This window comes from Meleagris gallopavo, chromosome 1, assembly GCF_905368555.1.
Source record: "Meleagris gallopavo chromosome 1, MGAL_WU_HG_1.1, whole genome shotgun sequence".
NCBI classification, from domain to species: domain Eukaryota; kingdom Metazoa; phylum Chordata; class Aves; order Galliformes; family Phasianidae; genus Meleagris; species Meleagris gallopavo.
The window spans coordinates 185,162,325-185,179,298 of NC_139404.1; positions in this window are offsets into that span (position 1 = coordinate 185,162,325).

Below are 16,974 nucleotides of genomic sequence, written 5' to 3' on the forward strand. Positions count from 1 at the left end.
GTCCAGTGTGAATCTCTGCAGCGCAGTGTTGTGCTGTTGCTATACATCCCGTCATCAATTTCCAGGATCAGAGTATAGTACATCCTTCTTCACATCCTTCCTCTCCCCAGGGAGTTGTGGAGAACATTGAGGTCACCTCTCAGCCTCCTCCAGATTGGACAACCCAAATGTCCTCAGCCTCTCCTCCCAAGATGTGCCCTCCAGCCCTGTTACCAGCTTTGTTGCCCTTCTCTGGATGTAGTCAATTACCTTAAAATCCTTTTATCCTGTAGCCTAGAACTACACACAGTATTCAAGGTTTGGCCACATCTAACCCACTGGCTCTGCTGTGCTTAGTTCACTCCACAATGCAGCTTGCCCTCTTGGCTGTTAGAGCACACTGCTGGATCACGTCAACCACTCCCCTTTTGTAGATCGGTACAACAGTGGCTATCTTCCAGCCAGCAGAGACCTCCCCTTGTTCCCAATACCTTTGGTAAATTATTGACTGGAGTTCCACTATAACATCCACTAAATTCTTCAGTATCCTCAGATGAATCCCATCAGACCCCACAGACTTATGAACATTCCACTGGCACAACTGGCCCCTTACAATTTTAATACCCACAAATGGAAAGTCACTGCTCCCTCAGTCATTGGTCTCCAACTCAGAGGAGTGAGGAGTCTGTTATTATACATTGTATGTTAAATTATATCTGTCAATATGTATTGTATTTTTTTTCTGTTTTGAATCAAAAAGCCCCTAAAGATACTAGCAGTATTTATGGGAGTTCTCCCATGTCTGTTAGTTTTTCGAACAGTTTAGGATTCCTAATCCTGGCTCTGCTCCTATTCGTAATTCGTCTTCAGTTTACACACTGTATGGAGAAAAAAAATAACTTGCCAGTTTGACAGATTTAACAACTAAAACGATGGCCTACTTGTTCATGAGATACAAGTGTTTACTTTCAAGAGGAAAATCTACACATCACAATAATTATCTTATCTGAGCAGCAAAGCTCGAAAACATTCACTGCCAATTTTTCAGTTAAAGCTGCTAACTTTATTGACCTGATAACATTAGCAGAGCCATAAAACTGAAAAAAAAGACCAAAAAACTGAGCTACAAGTGTAATTAAGGCAATGTTGCTGTTGTAAGCTCAGAATATACTTTCATAGCTTCAAAATGAACTTTTATTTCACTTCTAAGTCAGAGTTTTTAAGCATTAGAGTGAGTCCCTGAGTAACTCTTCTACAAATAAAGAAACTTAGGAGGTTGAAGGGAAATTTCCTATTCCAAAATAAATTTAAGAGATTAAAGCAGCTATTACTTAGAAGTCTGTGTTTCTCATTCATATACTTGCCATTTGGATGTGTATCTAAAACATGAACAGCAGGGAATCATTGTTAAGGAAAGAAATCTACAGATGAGCTACTTTTTTAAAGAAGGCGATGTGGTTACTTGGTTTGAGTCCTTTATATGAACAACATTTTTTAAATACCATAAATGCCTTTGTAGTCCATCATTTCCATTTTCTTTGTATCAAATCTGGCAACTTTTAATGTTAAGCTTGAAATTTTATACCTGAAATGATAAATCGAAGAATCTGCATAGTTGCATAGCACATTCCCATTTGTAATTCATTTTTTCCATCCCAAGCCCAAGATAAATAAAGATCAAACCCTGTGTTTTCCCTTTTTTTTTTTTTTTTTAATGCCTTTCTTATTCCAAAACTTCTATGTTAAGTACTCCAACTTTTCCTGCTTGCATTTTGTAACTTCCCTCCAAAACTTCTCCACTGATCTCATTAACACCATTCAGAAATATCAGAGAATCTTAACTGGACAGAAAAAATTCTGAAACATTCCCAAAATCAATGTAACATGAAGCCTTAGTTTTCATTAAAAACTCTGTAAAACCAAGATTTTGATCTTTTTTTGCTTTGTTGTTAATATGTATTGTGAACCAGACAAGCATGGTTCTCTGCAGTTTTGGGGCACTCAGTGACCTGGCATGCATTACTCAAATACTTGGGAAGCCACAAATAATCCAAGTCCATGCCCAGTCTGCAGAAAATAATAGAGAAAAGACATAATTTCAGTGTTCCAGTACCATATGGCAAATTGCATTTGCTGCTGGGATGCAGCACATTTTAACTCCAAGGAATTTGTAATTATATTCAACTAATTAACTTCATTTATTTTTTTACCAGGCTGTCCCTTCCGTTAAAAGGAAAGGAAATTCAATCTCCACCCCCCTGTGATTATTGTTTTTACTACGTGTGTAATTGTTAGTAGAGGATTTTAAAGGAAAGATTTTAAAGGCTACCTCATAAATATGCACATAACATATATCAAGTGAGGGGAAGAAGAAGAAAGGCCAAATAAACTTTTGTTTAAATCTCAGTTTCTAACAAATACAAATTGTCCATTTATGCCCTGTATTTTTTTTAGGGTCATCAGGGGGCTAAATACAAAGCTTACAAAGATATAATTTCCTCAAGAGCCACAGTATTACTGTATAACCTGCTGTTCTTCTGCAGCTTATGACGACAATCAAGTTTCCTCCTCTGTGTATGCATGTATGTGCATTGATGCCAGATGCTACTCATACTGTTTTTTAACTCCTGCACTGGCATGCAACACTCCTCTTATCCAAATGGATCACATTTTCTCTGTCAGAGTTCATAGAATCATAGAATCATAGAGTGGCTTTGGTTGGAAAGGGCCTCAAAGATCTTCTAGATCCAACTCCTTGATATGGGGAAGGCTGCCAACCACTAAATCAGGCACTATAACAGGCTGCCCTGGGCCCCATCCAACCTGGCCTTGAGCACTTCCAGGGATGGGGCAATCCAGTAGATGCATCAGGTAATTCAGTTATATTCATGGACCCAAAGTTGGCCTTCTATTGCCATTTCAAAATATTTTATTCAAGAATGATTTATCACTGAATCTGTGAAATATTGTGCACCATCTCCATGGATTTCCTAATAAGGTAATAAAGCAAAGGGAGAAAGACCTCCACCGAAGCAAAGCATAAAGATAGGCTTTATGGTCTACACAAGTCTCATATTTCTCAGACTTAGAGAGGTTTTAAAGGAGGAAAAGAGCTATGCAGTTACTGTGTAGGACTGAATTTCAGTCATATTGAGAAATATAAAACAGTTTCTCCATGGAGTGCCACTGCAGTAGAGAAAGCAGAAAGTTTTCTGCCCCTTTGCCATAGGAGTTGTCTTATAGTACAGCTCGATTTTTCCCCCTACACAATTGGATAATTTCCTAATTGTTTACAGCAAGGTAAGGAATGCTGTGTCAGCCCTGATACTGTGACATCTGCTTTTGAAAAATAAATATAGAATCTTGAATGTCAGACTTCTTCGTCAAGTAGAAGCAAAATGATTTTTATGTCTGAGTTTATTCATTTTTGCTCCTTTTTTTTTTTCCTTTTTGTTATTGCTCCTCATAGATGAAATCCCATGTGACTCCTATTTTCAAAATCAGTCAGTTTTGAGAGATGATTCTTCCAGTTTGGGAAGTCTCCTAAGTGGACACAGCAAAGGTCAGAGACCTTCTGAACACCTCCCATCTCATCTCACCAAATTAAGGTACTAAGGTGTTAGACATTTGCTGATAAGATTGATAACCCAGTCTCACTTTATAATCAAGGCAAAGAAATAGGGAGCTCTGAAGGCAATTCATCTACCTTAGGCAGTTCTAGGAAGAAACAATTCTCTGAAATTGTCTACTTCTCTCAATTGACTTTAAAACTAGAATGACAAGCTCAGATATAGAAGTCAAACTACTAGAGTAAGTTAGCATGATGGCACCTATGTTAGAGGTCAGTAAGTCTTTTTCAGAGTGCTGGGACCTTTCACTCTTAATAAGGTTGCCTTAACAGTGCCTGTTTTTACTTGGTCCTTATGTATTTAGAAGCACTTTCTATAATACTTGTGATTAAGGGACCAGAATGATTGAACTAAAATGACGAGGTACTTGTATTGGTGGCTGGAACAGATAGGTGTTCGGAGAGATCTTGGGAACATATCAGATCACTAAAGGCTTTTAAAACACAGGAAATGAAGACTTCATTCACGGCCCTGAATTTGTATCCACAGTCTGACCGGTTCAATTCAGGTGGTACAATAGCACGATGGATGATGAGGTCAGTAAGTAGATCCCATGGAAGAATCAATGCTGGGTCGCAGCACTTGGTTTTACAGTTTTCAAGCCCTCAATCAGTATTTCAGCAAGGTACTGCATTGACCCACATGTACAAACAGGTTGGGTGGCATGTTCTGCGCCCATCACGAATATGTCCAAGACTGAAAGGCTATGTGACGAGGAATTGAAGGTCTTGCCTTTCCTGCTTGACAGTTCTCAGATACCTGAGTCATTAAAGAAGAAAAAGCATATCCAATGTCATGTGATAAAACTGGAAACGTACAGGACAATTTTCACACCATCCAATTTCATTTTCATGTATATTAGTATCAATTTTTGAGTAAATTGTAAGAGTTCCTGTACTTCAGTCTAATCATAAACTCTGCTCTGCCATGAGCTACAGAGTGCTTTGGGCAGCCGCCTGTCACAGAGCCCTGCCAGGAAAGAAGTGCTCTTTGGGGGATAATGATATTGTTTGGATAATGGATGCTGTATGTGATTTGGAATGCTTACTTAGCATGGTGGATTGCGAGAAAGGAGTCTGCACATAGCTCGCATAAACTATTTAGCTGTCTTCATTGGACTCATTAAAACCCCCACAGAGTGGTCTAAATCATAATCCCATTATGGTCGGTGGCAAAACTCCCACTGACTTTTACAGATATATCTCTTCTTTTCAATTTCACTCTCCATCACTCTCTCTCAGTCTTATTCCAATGTACACATGGAAACAGAGATGAAAGCAGCAGGATCTTTTCCCCCTGTTTCACCAGTTGATGGGATGCAGAGATGGCTTTTCCTTGCCATCTCTTCCTCCTTCAACAATCCCAGCAGACTAGTAGGGGGAGGAGATGGACTGCATTTAGCTTGCCTGTTACAGCATTTAAGATGGACCAAGAGACCTGTCACAGCACCTAAACTCAGAATTAGCTTTTCAGATCTTGTTCTGCTCAGGGACTATCAGGCTTTAGTTCCCCATAGCATCACAGGAAATAAATAGTCACAATGGTTAACTTTGGCACCTCTTGCTGGTGGTGTAAATGTTGACTCTACCTTGCTCCACAGGCAGTACAGGACGCCAGCCCTACACAGCCAAAGGTTTGAATTGCTCTTTAAGGAATTTAGACACTGTAATCGGAGTTTCATTTCATATAGTATCCAGAATAGACAGTTAGACCATAGCTTTAAATCACAGTCTGAGCTATTCATTGCTCTCATGAGGTTACTGCATGCCATAGCAGATGGCTTGAGGTACCATAGGAGGTACTCTGATGATACTCTCAGGGTCTCTGATAAAGCTGACCTCTTACATATATTTTATTTGTCTTTTGCATAAGAGTGTGAAATCTCAAAACTATCATGTATGTATCTTCAGATTATATTTTCAATGTGGGTTTGCCGTTAGTCAGATTGAGAAAAATACACCTTCAAAATAATAGTAGCCTTGTTTCCAGCCCATATGGACAAAATTTGCTTTCATTTCAATAAAAATGAAAATTAAAAGTTAGTATTGAAACAGTGAATCTAATGTGTGGGTGTGGTTAAGAGTCTGGTTTTATCAGGTGGGGTGCTAGCAGGGCTGTGAAGCCACTTCATGGTGACTAAGATGTCCAACTAAAATTAGAGCAGGGCATTAATCATGACTGGACTCAGTAGGGTGACAACAGCTCTGTCTGCTATCAGTGTTGTTTTTGTATCCCTTAAACTATTTGTTCCTTTATAGAGTTGTGCTACTTAAGTACTATTGTGCTACTTACCAGCCCTTCATGCAGGACATTTTGCATTTATTTAAAGGCATTTTACCAGAAGTGCATTATATAAAGGTAATAGATACATGCAAATTCCTCTATTTAAGGGTGGGCGATGGGTAAATCCCTCAGTTTCAGCATAGCTGTGATTATCCTTATAAACACTGGAATACGACACTGGAATATGATTCCTTTGACTGCTTGACACAGTTGTCCTCCCAAGACAAACATTTTCAAACTATTACCTGAGCTTTCTTAGGAAACAAAATACTGAGTACAAACCATCACCAAAGATGTTAGCAGCACTTTAAGACCTGATGAGGGGCAATCAGACCACAGCATGGGACTGGAACAGTGTGGGCCTTGAGGCCCCTTTCAAGCAAAGTCATTCTGTGATTCTATGACTCTATGACTCTTCCATGATTTTATTCTGCAATAAAAGGAACTGTTCAACCCTGCACTGTAGAGGTAGAGAGAAAGACAGATATTCTCAAGTATAGAGGTTGCTCAGAAAGTAATGCCTCTTATTTATTCCAATGGAAACTACAACATATAGAAATAGCAAAATAACACTATTTGATAGAGCAAATTCTCAGTTACAAAACACCACTTTCCAACATAGTAACCACCATTAGCTATGCATTTTTGCCAGCGATGACCAAGAATCTGCCTGCCACACTCGCAAAATTTTGTACCAGTAGAGGTGACCCACTGTCACTGTCGCTGTCACCAATGATGAAACACACCACACAATACCTCACTGTGTTCACATCCACTGTTTGGTCTCCATAAACATTAAGCAAGTGTCAGTGAATGTCAATGAGTGCCATTTTTTTTCCAGATGGAGGCATTCAATTCCATAACTTTGCTTCATACCACTTCCTTGTCAGACGCCATTTTGTCAGAATGTCCATCTGCTGCCATCTGTCTCACCATACTGGTAAGAAGATACAGCTTCTACTGCCATAACACTACCATCCACCTCTGACATTGTGGGTCAACATTAAAGAGGAGGCATTCCTTTTGGAGCAGCCCTCCTATAATCTCAAATGACAATAGATTTGAGAGAAATGCATGCATTTATTTGAAGGAAGTAGATATTATACAGAAAGCCAAATCCTGCTCAGCTAAAAAAAGAAGCTGAATTTTCCAATTGGATTGGATTTGCTCTCAACAGTTTCACTGTTCCTCAAAGTGTTGAGCTAATGGAAACTGATGGAAGCACAGAGGAAAGTGAATATTCAGCAAATAATTAAGACCAACTGAAGAATAATTTTTATACAGCTGATTTCTCAGGCAAACCACTACGAAGCATTATGTTGATTTTATGTTACAGCTGCTTGGAGGTTATCATTAACTTTAACCAATAAGATCTTGAGCTCATCTGACAGTTTTTATCAGAGGAGTGTTGCCATATTCAGGCTGGATCTAATCTAGTTCATTTTTCTGGATCCTTCTTATGCAATATTCTCATGCTGACAATGACCAGTGCAGGATGCGTGGAGAAAGGGGCAATTAACTCATCAGAAAGCAGATGTGGATAACAAGCCAGTGTATGATACACCTCTCTCAGGCATTGGTAGCATTATTCCTTCTCTTATGTGTGCAGATGAGAGTGCTATTCTCAGATCACGTGTACCACAACATCCTGTACAGACTTGCTTCAAAATCTGTTGACATTTTCTTTTCTGTTGTTTGCCTGGGACTTGGGACTGCTGCAGAGGGTAGTATGTTGGATCAGAGAGTGCCTGCATACATGTTGCAGTCTGCTTTGCTGCAGAGATGATAAGCTGCAGCACGAGGCAAGATAAGCAATTTGGGGCAGTGACATATTAAACTGCATTGGCAAGATTTGCCAGAACTCTTTACTCCACACTTTAAGACAAACACAGTGAGACTCTGCACAGCATTTTGAATTACTATTTTCTTTCTGTTTTACTAGAACAATACAAAAGCAATCAAATCTACAATCATTATCAAATCTACCTTTTGGGCTTAAGTCAATGGGGGAAGACTATTCCTCTTTAATCTAGGCTTTTGTTGTGTCTCTGGGAACCTCTCCTACTTTCTAAGCCTCCGGACCAATAGCTAGATTCATTATACTTGGGAGTTTGCCATGTAGCATCCCCTTGCCTCCTGCGGACATTTGGAACGCACTGGCTCTCCAGAGTTTTAAACAGCCACATTAACATGTATCAAAGATGCACATATCAAAGTACACTCATTATGATTAATTACTCCAGATTGCCCCTCAGGGCAATTAGTTCAAGAGGTCTACTGCACAAACATATTCAGGATGATTCCAATACCAGAGACAGGTCAGTCATCTTCTTGCAATCCTGGCATTTATAAATACCATAAATCAAGTAGGCACATGTTAAAAGTCTTGTCAACAAAGACAGAGCCATATGAAAGCATTTCATGCTGAATCCTTCTCATAGTTGCACCCAGAATTCTCCAATTAATTATTAAGGTTTTAAACTCTCTCACTTTATATTTTTTTTCAAATGGAAGAATTATAACACAATTCCCTGAGCTGATTTTAACACTAAGATAGTTTTCCTTCTGGGAACACCCCCAATTCACTCAAGATTGAACCATTTTCATTGTACATACAACAAAAACTCCACTGACAATGGTGGGAAAACATATATGGCTTACAGAGAATCAAGTTTATGAATAAAAACAGAATAGAATGGCTGATTCCTCAGGAATGTTAGCTTAAAAAATGATTGCTTATCTTAAAATGGAAAACAGCAATGCATCCTACCGTGGCTCATTTCCAGCAGCAATAAACATTTTTTCCTACTAGATTTTCAATGCAGTTCTTAGGCATATATTAAAATTTGAAGCTCAAAAATATCATTAATTTTCCAGTTAATGTGTTCAAACTCTCCTACATAGTGAGTACTTAGCAGAAAATCCTTGGAATGAGCTACTGCTCTTTAGTCAAGACATCAGATGACTATCTTTCACTGCTTATGTTCTTGTAATAAAAATGGACTGCAATTACTAAGATATCTAGTTAGAAACAACAAACACTTTGAATTCTCTATGCTTTTATCATTATCAGCGCTTTTGCACACGGGAAAAGAATGCGTGGCAATCTGCCAGAACTATCCCAGGTTATGAAAAGATTAACTCTTGAAAATTGACTAAATATATCTTATGTATCATCTGTTTATCTAAAACTGCATATACACATACCAAAGCAAAAGGGTAATGCTTTTCACATACAGACCGAAATTCTTTTGTCTGTTTTCACAGACTGGAATAGAACTTGGCAGAATAATTCTTTACATTATTTTGCTTTTATGTATTTCTTTAGCTGTGCAGAGTGTTTTACAAACAGTGATTACTCCAAAAATCTAGTGACATTTTGTCCATATAGGGGTACAAATAGTAAAAAAGACAACAATTTGAAAGTGTATCTTGCTGCTTTTTGAGCCCATAACAGAGGCTAAAGCCAGTAACTGGTGAGTGTAGATGAGAAAACCTTACTCCTTAGTCCACCTGGGTGCACCTAAACCTTCTAAATGGAGCACTGAAGATCTCGTGTGCTAATTGTGCTCTTCTTTTTAAATCAATGATAGCAAAGTGGTTTGGGTCAGGAGGACTGTGAACCTTTGCATTTGGATATAGTATTTCTGTCTGTATTATGGATTAAACTGATGTATTGTGCAGAGCTTTGGTTGGACAGAGCCAGGGTACAACATCAGGTAAAGCACTCAGAATATGGAATATCGCTTATGGAAACCGAGTTGGAGAGAGTTCTGCTTCAGAGAGAATCTCAGAACTTCATTATTAGCTTTCTTTATAAGGCAGGAAAAAAAAATAACAATTTGAAATTTGCTAGGAAAGAGAATGGACCAGCTCTGGGATAGTCTGCCTGGTGGGCTTCCCCAGAGGTTATAGTAAATAGCAGCTTAATTTACTGGGAAGCTTGAAGCCTGGAAACAGATTTTCCAGCAGCTTATTATGCAGCTGGTATTGGGCCAGATGAAAACCAAACCAGCTTCAACAACTGCCTAGCAGGCAGAGTTTCACAAGGCCTCTCTGCTCAAATCTAAATGATTTCCACAAAGCAATTCAATTCTGATAATGGAACAAATTCCAGTAGGAAAGAAAGAAGGATTCTTTCTGATTTACGGAATCACAGAGCCAAATGGCTGGTAGGGATCTTCAGCTGTATTAGGTAAAATAACAGGCCTCCAGCTATAATCTGAATGATTTTGTGCTTTTTAACTCCTGACAAAACATGGCCTTGATGTTCCCCTCTTCTGACAGAAGCAGGATTCCTATTTATATGTTAATCACCATTTTGTATCAATAATGACTACCAGATGTTGGTGAAAAGATTCATCAGGAAACATACAAGACATGTCCACAACATTTTGCTTATTATTTTGCAACTTGCTTCTGTATTCCAAGTCTGAGAAAGCCGGGGTAGGAAACACATAAGCATGACTAGAAAATCAGACTTCGGCATTCTAAGAGAAAAATAAATATTTATTCATAGGCACTTTTATCATCCACAGGTAGGTAGATGCTGCTGTAGCACTATTAAGACACAGCCAATTTTGAACAGTCTAGATAAGGTTGGAGTGAAGAGGAACAAAAATAATGTTGATTGATTCGTCCAGATCTACATTTGAAAATATTTATTATCTAAGAAAAAGTCCTGTAGAACTGTCCTGTAGCTATGGGAACGGGTTAAGGGAGTTGGATGGCAATGTTCTAACATATTATATATCCTAAGAATAAGTAGATAAGAAATGGGCTCAGTATTTCTCAGTGAGTGTGTCTTCAACATTGCATAGAATTTCAACAGAATAGGGTAGAAGTCAAATTAATGGACTGAGAATGCCAGATTCTCAATCAGGTAGAAAGGACTTCTATACATTCTAGAAGACCACACACAAAGCCTGAATATATGTGTACACAAAGAAGATAACCTTAATGAATCCTGCAGACACATGGAATTTTAAGATTGCATTATGAAGCGAATGGAGAAGGCAGCTGTTCTATTCTGTTAAATAATATCTTCCATAGATGTGAAGTCTTACAGTGTCTACAGTGACTTTAATGATAGTCAAGGCTTGGGAGGTGTCATGTTTTCAGAACTCATAGCTTTTCCCTGGAAGAAAGGACTGTTTTTAGCTCCACGATAATTGCAGGATGTCTTCCCACTCTAGTGTGAAGGCGATTATCTCCAAACACAGGAGAAGTTAACTATTCCCAGACATATACTAAGACATTATCTTTCTTTTCCAGGAAGCTAATTTAACAGACTCAAGATGTACCAATGTGTGTATAGATATTTCTATGTTACTGTAACTACAAAAATTAGTGTCAGGTACCAAAAAGGTCAGGAACAAAGAACACACTGTTGAAGGATAATGAGGTAATTATTATCTTAATATCCAGGAAAGTATATTATGTTTGCACTGTAAAAATACCCACTAGCAGATTATCTATTTCATCCACAGATTTTTATACTCTCTTGCTGTTTGTCTTTCTTTCAGGCTTGATCCATACAGCTGTCAAATGCTTGGAACCGTCACACCATTTTCAAATTAAAGGGGACATGAAAAAATCTGTTTTTTAGTGTCTTTGAATGGATTTTTACTTCTCTAAACACCCTTGTTTCTTGAAATGTTTTGCTAGGATTCCTTAGCACACTGGAGTAGATACATACTCAACCTTAAAATAACAAAGTTGAAGAATGAATAAATGCAAATCTAAAAAAACCAAAGGCACCCTGTGTGGTGGCCCAAATCATTCTTCCGTCATCAGAAGGAATCACTGTTTAAAGGAATAAGCCTATCCCATCAGCCTTTAAGATGGCTCAGAGACAAGAGCAACTTTGACCCTGCTTTATAGTCCCTGACTGCACTTGTTTTAGAAACAATTTTCCTTTTGTACTGTCCATGATTGAATACCTCATACAATACATGCTGGAGATATTTGTAACACTTACATTGAGTCAGCATTGTAGGAAATACCAGTATCAACTTTTCCCATAATATGTGCAGTCATGTTCATAAATACACCTCTACACTACCTTTGCAAAGTCAGAGAAAATTATTCCACACAACATATTTCTTCACTCATTCAAAAAAGTGACAGTGGGACAAGTGGCCTCAGAGGAAATCTGTCACTATTTCAGGATCTCTTCAACAAACCATGTGCAATTAGGTTTTAAGGGTTATATTTCAAAAGCGTAAGAAAATTAACTGGACATCAGGTTTGTAAAAATCTAGCTGATGAGTTGCTGACCTGAGACAATCAAAATAGCTTTTAGAGCAATCTGGTTCCAAATTCTGAAAATATAGCTATTCGCATGGAACCAGTTTCTCACCTTAAGTTAACATAGTTCATTCACCTCTGATGGAATTATATAAACTTACACCAATTCTATCAGTTTCTTATTACAAAAGCAATACCATCCTTTGTGTTTTGGCATCTGAAACTGCTACTGAGCACATTAGCAGGGTGAGTGTGACCAAATGAAACAATGGTAATTACTGAAAATGCATTTTTGATAGTAGTTATTGCTGGATTTCTCACGTCCCCCTCATGACAGTAAGTTATACAGCTCTAAGTTTCCTCGAATAAGATAATTCCATTTAGAAAAAAATTTAATTCCTCATCTTGATGAATAGAAGCAGCTTCTCATTTTGTGGCTATGTCAGTTATACAAATATCACAAAAACAGTTACAGAAGTAATGAGCGAGCTCATTTACTTCAAACTGAGGCTCAAATTATTTGAACAAATAAGTATGTTTTCAGTATTGCAGAAGTTGAAATTGCTACATAAGGTACAAGACCAGAAAAATAAATCCAAATGTCCTTCTCTACAGAGAGTAGTTTCCATAACAACCTCCAACATTTTATTATGGGATAGGTTAGCTGCATAACTGTTAAAAAGTTATGAGGTCTAATTTTTTCTAATGGAAAAGTCTCTTTACTCCTCTTCTTGTAAAATTGCCGAACCATTATTGAGTATATTTTCAGCAATAAGACCATTCTTGGACAGAGCCTTGACAATTTCAGCTTCAGAAAGTTGTGGAATAGAAACTATTACTCAGTCTTAGCTATAATAGGTATCATTATTCCATCCATGACTGCATCCCAACTGCCTTAACTGTGGTCAGTAGGATTTAGATCTTATTAGACCCTGCGAGAAGGGAGATGTCAAAAGAGAAGGGGACCTAACAATTGCTTTATGTCACAAATCTACAGATGTGATGTGGTACTTACCTGCCACTGTAGTTGTAGGGAAATATGTTGATAATTGAGTTGTATGTAATTATATCAAAAATTTAAAGATTAAATGTCCCTTGTAACTCTTGAGGTCTCTGCATCTCTATAAGACTAGTGAGAAACATTAGAAGAAATAACTTGAAACCAGATGTCTGGTATTAGTTCCATGTTTACCAGGAAACAGTATACCCTCCAATGGCCATCTCTTGATTGGCCATTGGATTTCTTCCTAAAGACACTATGAATTGTTTAGGTAAGCAAAAATAGAGGACATGAAACTAAGTGTTCTACACTCCAGCATACTAAGCAAACCACCAAGCTGTTATGCTATGAGGAGATTCAGAAGGAAGGAAAAAATGTGGCTTGATACTTTATTTCAGCAAAATGTTTTCAATGGATCAGAATCCCCTAAAACTGGTGATTTGGTGGGAAGAGGTAGGGGAGCGAAAAATGATTATCATTTTGAAAATGTAAAATAGTAATTCAGAGAGGAGTAAAAAGAAAATAAAATACTGAAGTCTTTTTGGTAGTATAGTCTAGGTCACCAAGAAGGCTTGAAGGGGTATGTCCCCACCCTAATGACTTAATTCCTCAGAGCATTACAAAGGCAGATGAAACAGCCCTGTTGACATCACTACAACTTATGGAATCAGAGCATCATTAGGGTTGGAAAAAAACACTATGAACATCTAGTCCAGCCATCCACCTACAACCAGTATTGTCTACTAAACCATGTCATAAGTACTGTATCTCCACATTTCTTGAACTCTTGGAATGGTGACTCTACCATTCCCTGGGCAGCTTGTTCCAGTGCACTTTTGCAGAGAAGTTTTTTCCAAATACCCAACCTGAAACTCCCTTGGCATTCTTAATGCCATTCTGTCTCATCCTATCACTATTACCTGGGAGAAGAGGCTGACCTCCATCTCACCTCCTTTCTGCGAGTTCTACAGAGCCTCCTCTTCTCCACATTTCCATAATCCACAATTCCAGTTTCCTCAGTCAATGCTCATAAGACTTGTGCTCCAGACCCTCCATCAGCTTTGTTTTAAATTGCCTTTTCACTGCTAAGACTCAGTCTCTCCTCTGATTTTAGTTCTGTCACTCCTCTGAATCTAACTGTATATGGAGTTGTATATATACATCTATTATGGCTTTCTCTGACACAGAGTTTATTGCTCAAAAAATAGGAATTTTTTTCTGAGGAATAAATAACATGGATGAAATATCCCATCAGAGTGAGAAAGACAGCTCCATCACTCCTAGCAGAAGCTGGCCAAGGTCTCAAGGCTATCATCTAATACAGAATAAAATACAACTTGAGAATGCCAACCATATCCTGGTCTACATCAAAATAAATGTGGTCAACATGTCAAGGGAGGTGATTTTCCACCTATACTCCACTCTGAGGCCCCACCTGCTGCGCTCAGTTCTGAGGCCCTCAACATAAGAAAGATGTGGAGATGTTGGAACAGATCTATGTCTACAAGAGAGCAACAAAAGTGATCAGGAGCTAGAACATCTCCCCAGTGAGAAAGATTAAGAGATCTGGGGTTGCTAAGCCAGGAGAAGAGAAGGCTTCATGGAGGACTTCTTGCAGCCTTTCAAAATATAAAGGGGTATTATAAAGACTTTTTAGAAGGGTGTGCAGTGACAGGACAAAGTATATTGGTTTAAAACTGGAAGAGGTAAGAATTAGGTCAGCTTGTAAGGAATAAATTTCTCTTATGATGAGAGTGTTAAGATCCTGGAACAGGTTGTTCATGGAAGTTGTGGATGCCTTACCCATAGAAGTGCTAAAAGTCAGGTTGAGTGGGGTTTGAGTGAGGTAGAAAATGTCCAAGCCCATCACAGGCAGATTGAACAACATGTACTTGAAGATCCCTTCCAATCCAAACCAATCTATGATTCTATCATTGCAAAACATTTCTGAAGCAAAGCAAATGTGTGCATCACATTCTCATTCATCAGCAAGTGATTATCATTGCAGTAAGCCTCTGAGTTTGTTCCAAGATGCATTTGTTGAAACATCTTGCAATTTTACTCCAGTCCACTGATTTCTTTTCAAAATAAAACTGTGTGTTAAAATTCCTCTCTCTTTATGATCTGATCCCATTCCTGTCCCCATGTGCCCTGTACTTTTGTTTTGTGCTCAGAATTGTTTGATTTGGTCACTGACTGTTATGGAAACACTGAATCTTTGTGATTAATTGATTACACAATGTATCCCATGCTCGCAAGCATTTCTTTGTCACACAGAGCTGGGATTTCTGTTTTTGTTGCTTCAAAAGATGATACATAAAACCAAGAAACCCAGTGATCCTGTTTAACATATCCATAGACTTTGTTTCAAATAATCACTGCATCTAAGTCACACATTGCAAAAAATACTTGTCAGTCTCAAGTGTTCTTCAGCCTCTCAACACTAAATATTGTACTAGATCACAAAGCTACCAGTGGTTTAAAGAACCCTGTGGCAATAGTATGGCAATCCTATAACAAAGGAAGGGACTCTTCCAAAAGATGTAATGCCTGAAGCATTCAGCAGCTTGCCTCTGTGAAACCATTCGTGGTTGGAGCTCTTTGCCCAAAAAATCTGGCATGACACTGTGTGTGCCGGCATCATGCCATCCAAGCAGATGGGCATAACTATAAGCAGCCAGGAGACCATATATGAACATCAAATGTGTTTTCTAAAAGTGTAGTTTATAGCCAAGAATATTTCAATCGTTTGCTGTTTTGTCAGCATGGTCAAGGAGAAAAGATAGCCAGGGGAATCAAGGACTCAAAGCAGCCGTCAAAAAGTCACCCATTTTTTAATTGACAAAACTCACAGGATGTCCTTGACTACAGCTCAAAGTACTTGCAAAGATTTTCTCCCCCAGCCAACTTGTGCTTGGATACAAAATCTGACTACAGGAAATTGTTTAGGATTGCCACTGGAAGCAAACTTTTTTGTTAGCTTCTAAATTGCAGTAAGACACTCATAAAGGTCAAAGAACCTAAACATGGAGATAGGAGACTCTCACTTCACCCAAGGCAGATGGAGGTAGCTGACCTTATGTGAAGGAACAGGACACTGCACAGGGCATTGTGCAGGCTGGAACCTCCAGTATGACCAGGAGCAATGGAGGCTCCATGTAGAGGGCAGCAGGGCCTAGCAGCCAGGGCCCATCTCACCACCCTTCGGCCATCTAGGAAGCTGAACAGATTGCAAGTCTAAGGCAATGTGTCAGGTCCAAGGTAAAGCTGGGATGTCTGTCCATTCCTTCAGGGCCCTGATCATTCTGTGTTCTCCCTCCACCTTGCCACAAGTTGGAATACAACAGTCACTAGAAAAACTAAAATGAGCTTGCTTAGTTTTTGCTGTCATTAATAGAAATGTGTTAACAGAGTTTTGTGTGAAAATCAGTAGTAGCATAAATTAATATTGGTTTAAAGTGGTTGGCAGTCAGCTGATGTCCAGCCTGGCGTTGGTCCATCCTCATCCCCAGGATCCTTGCCTGGCCATCCTGTGTCCAACTGTGGTCCCCCTCATGAGGCCTGATGCTGACTCCCACCATGGGCTGGCTTGCCTTGAACTGTCCCCATCAGCTACAGGGACAGTAAGTCGAGCATCTTTATCACTAGCTCTAGCTAAGACAAAACAAACACTACAAGATCAAGGCTTTGAGAAGAAAACTGTATTCTCTTTTGTGGAATCATAAGAGAACTCTGGAATTTCCTGCACATCCAGCTGTCTTTATTTTTGACATCTTGTTATATTAGTAAACCACAGTTTTATGGCAAATGGTTGTTACCCCATTAGAGTTGTAA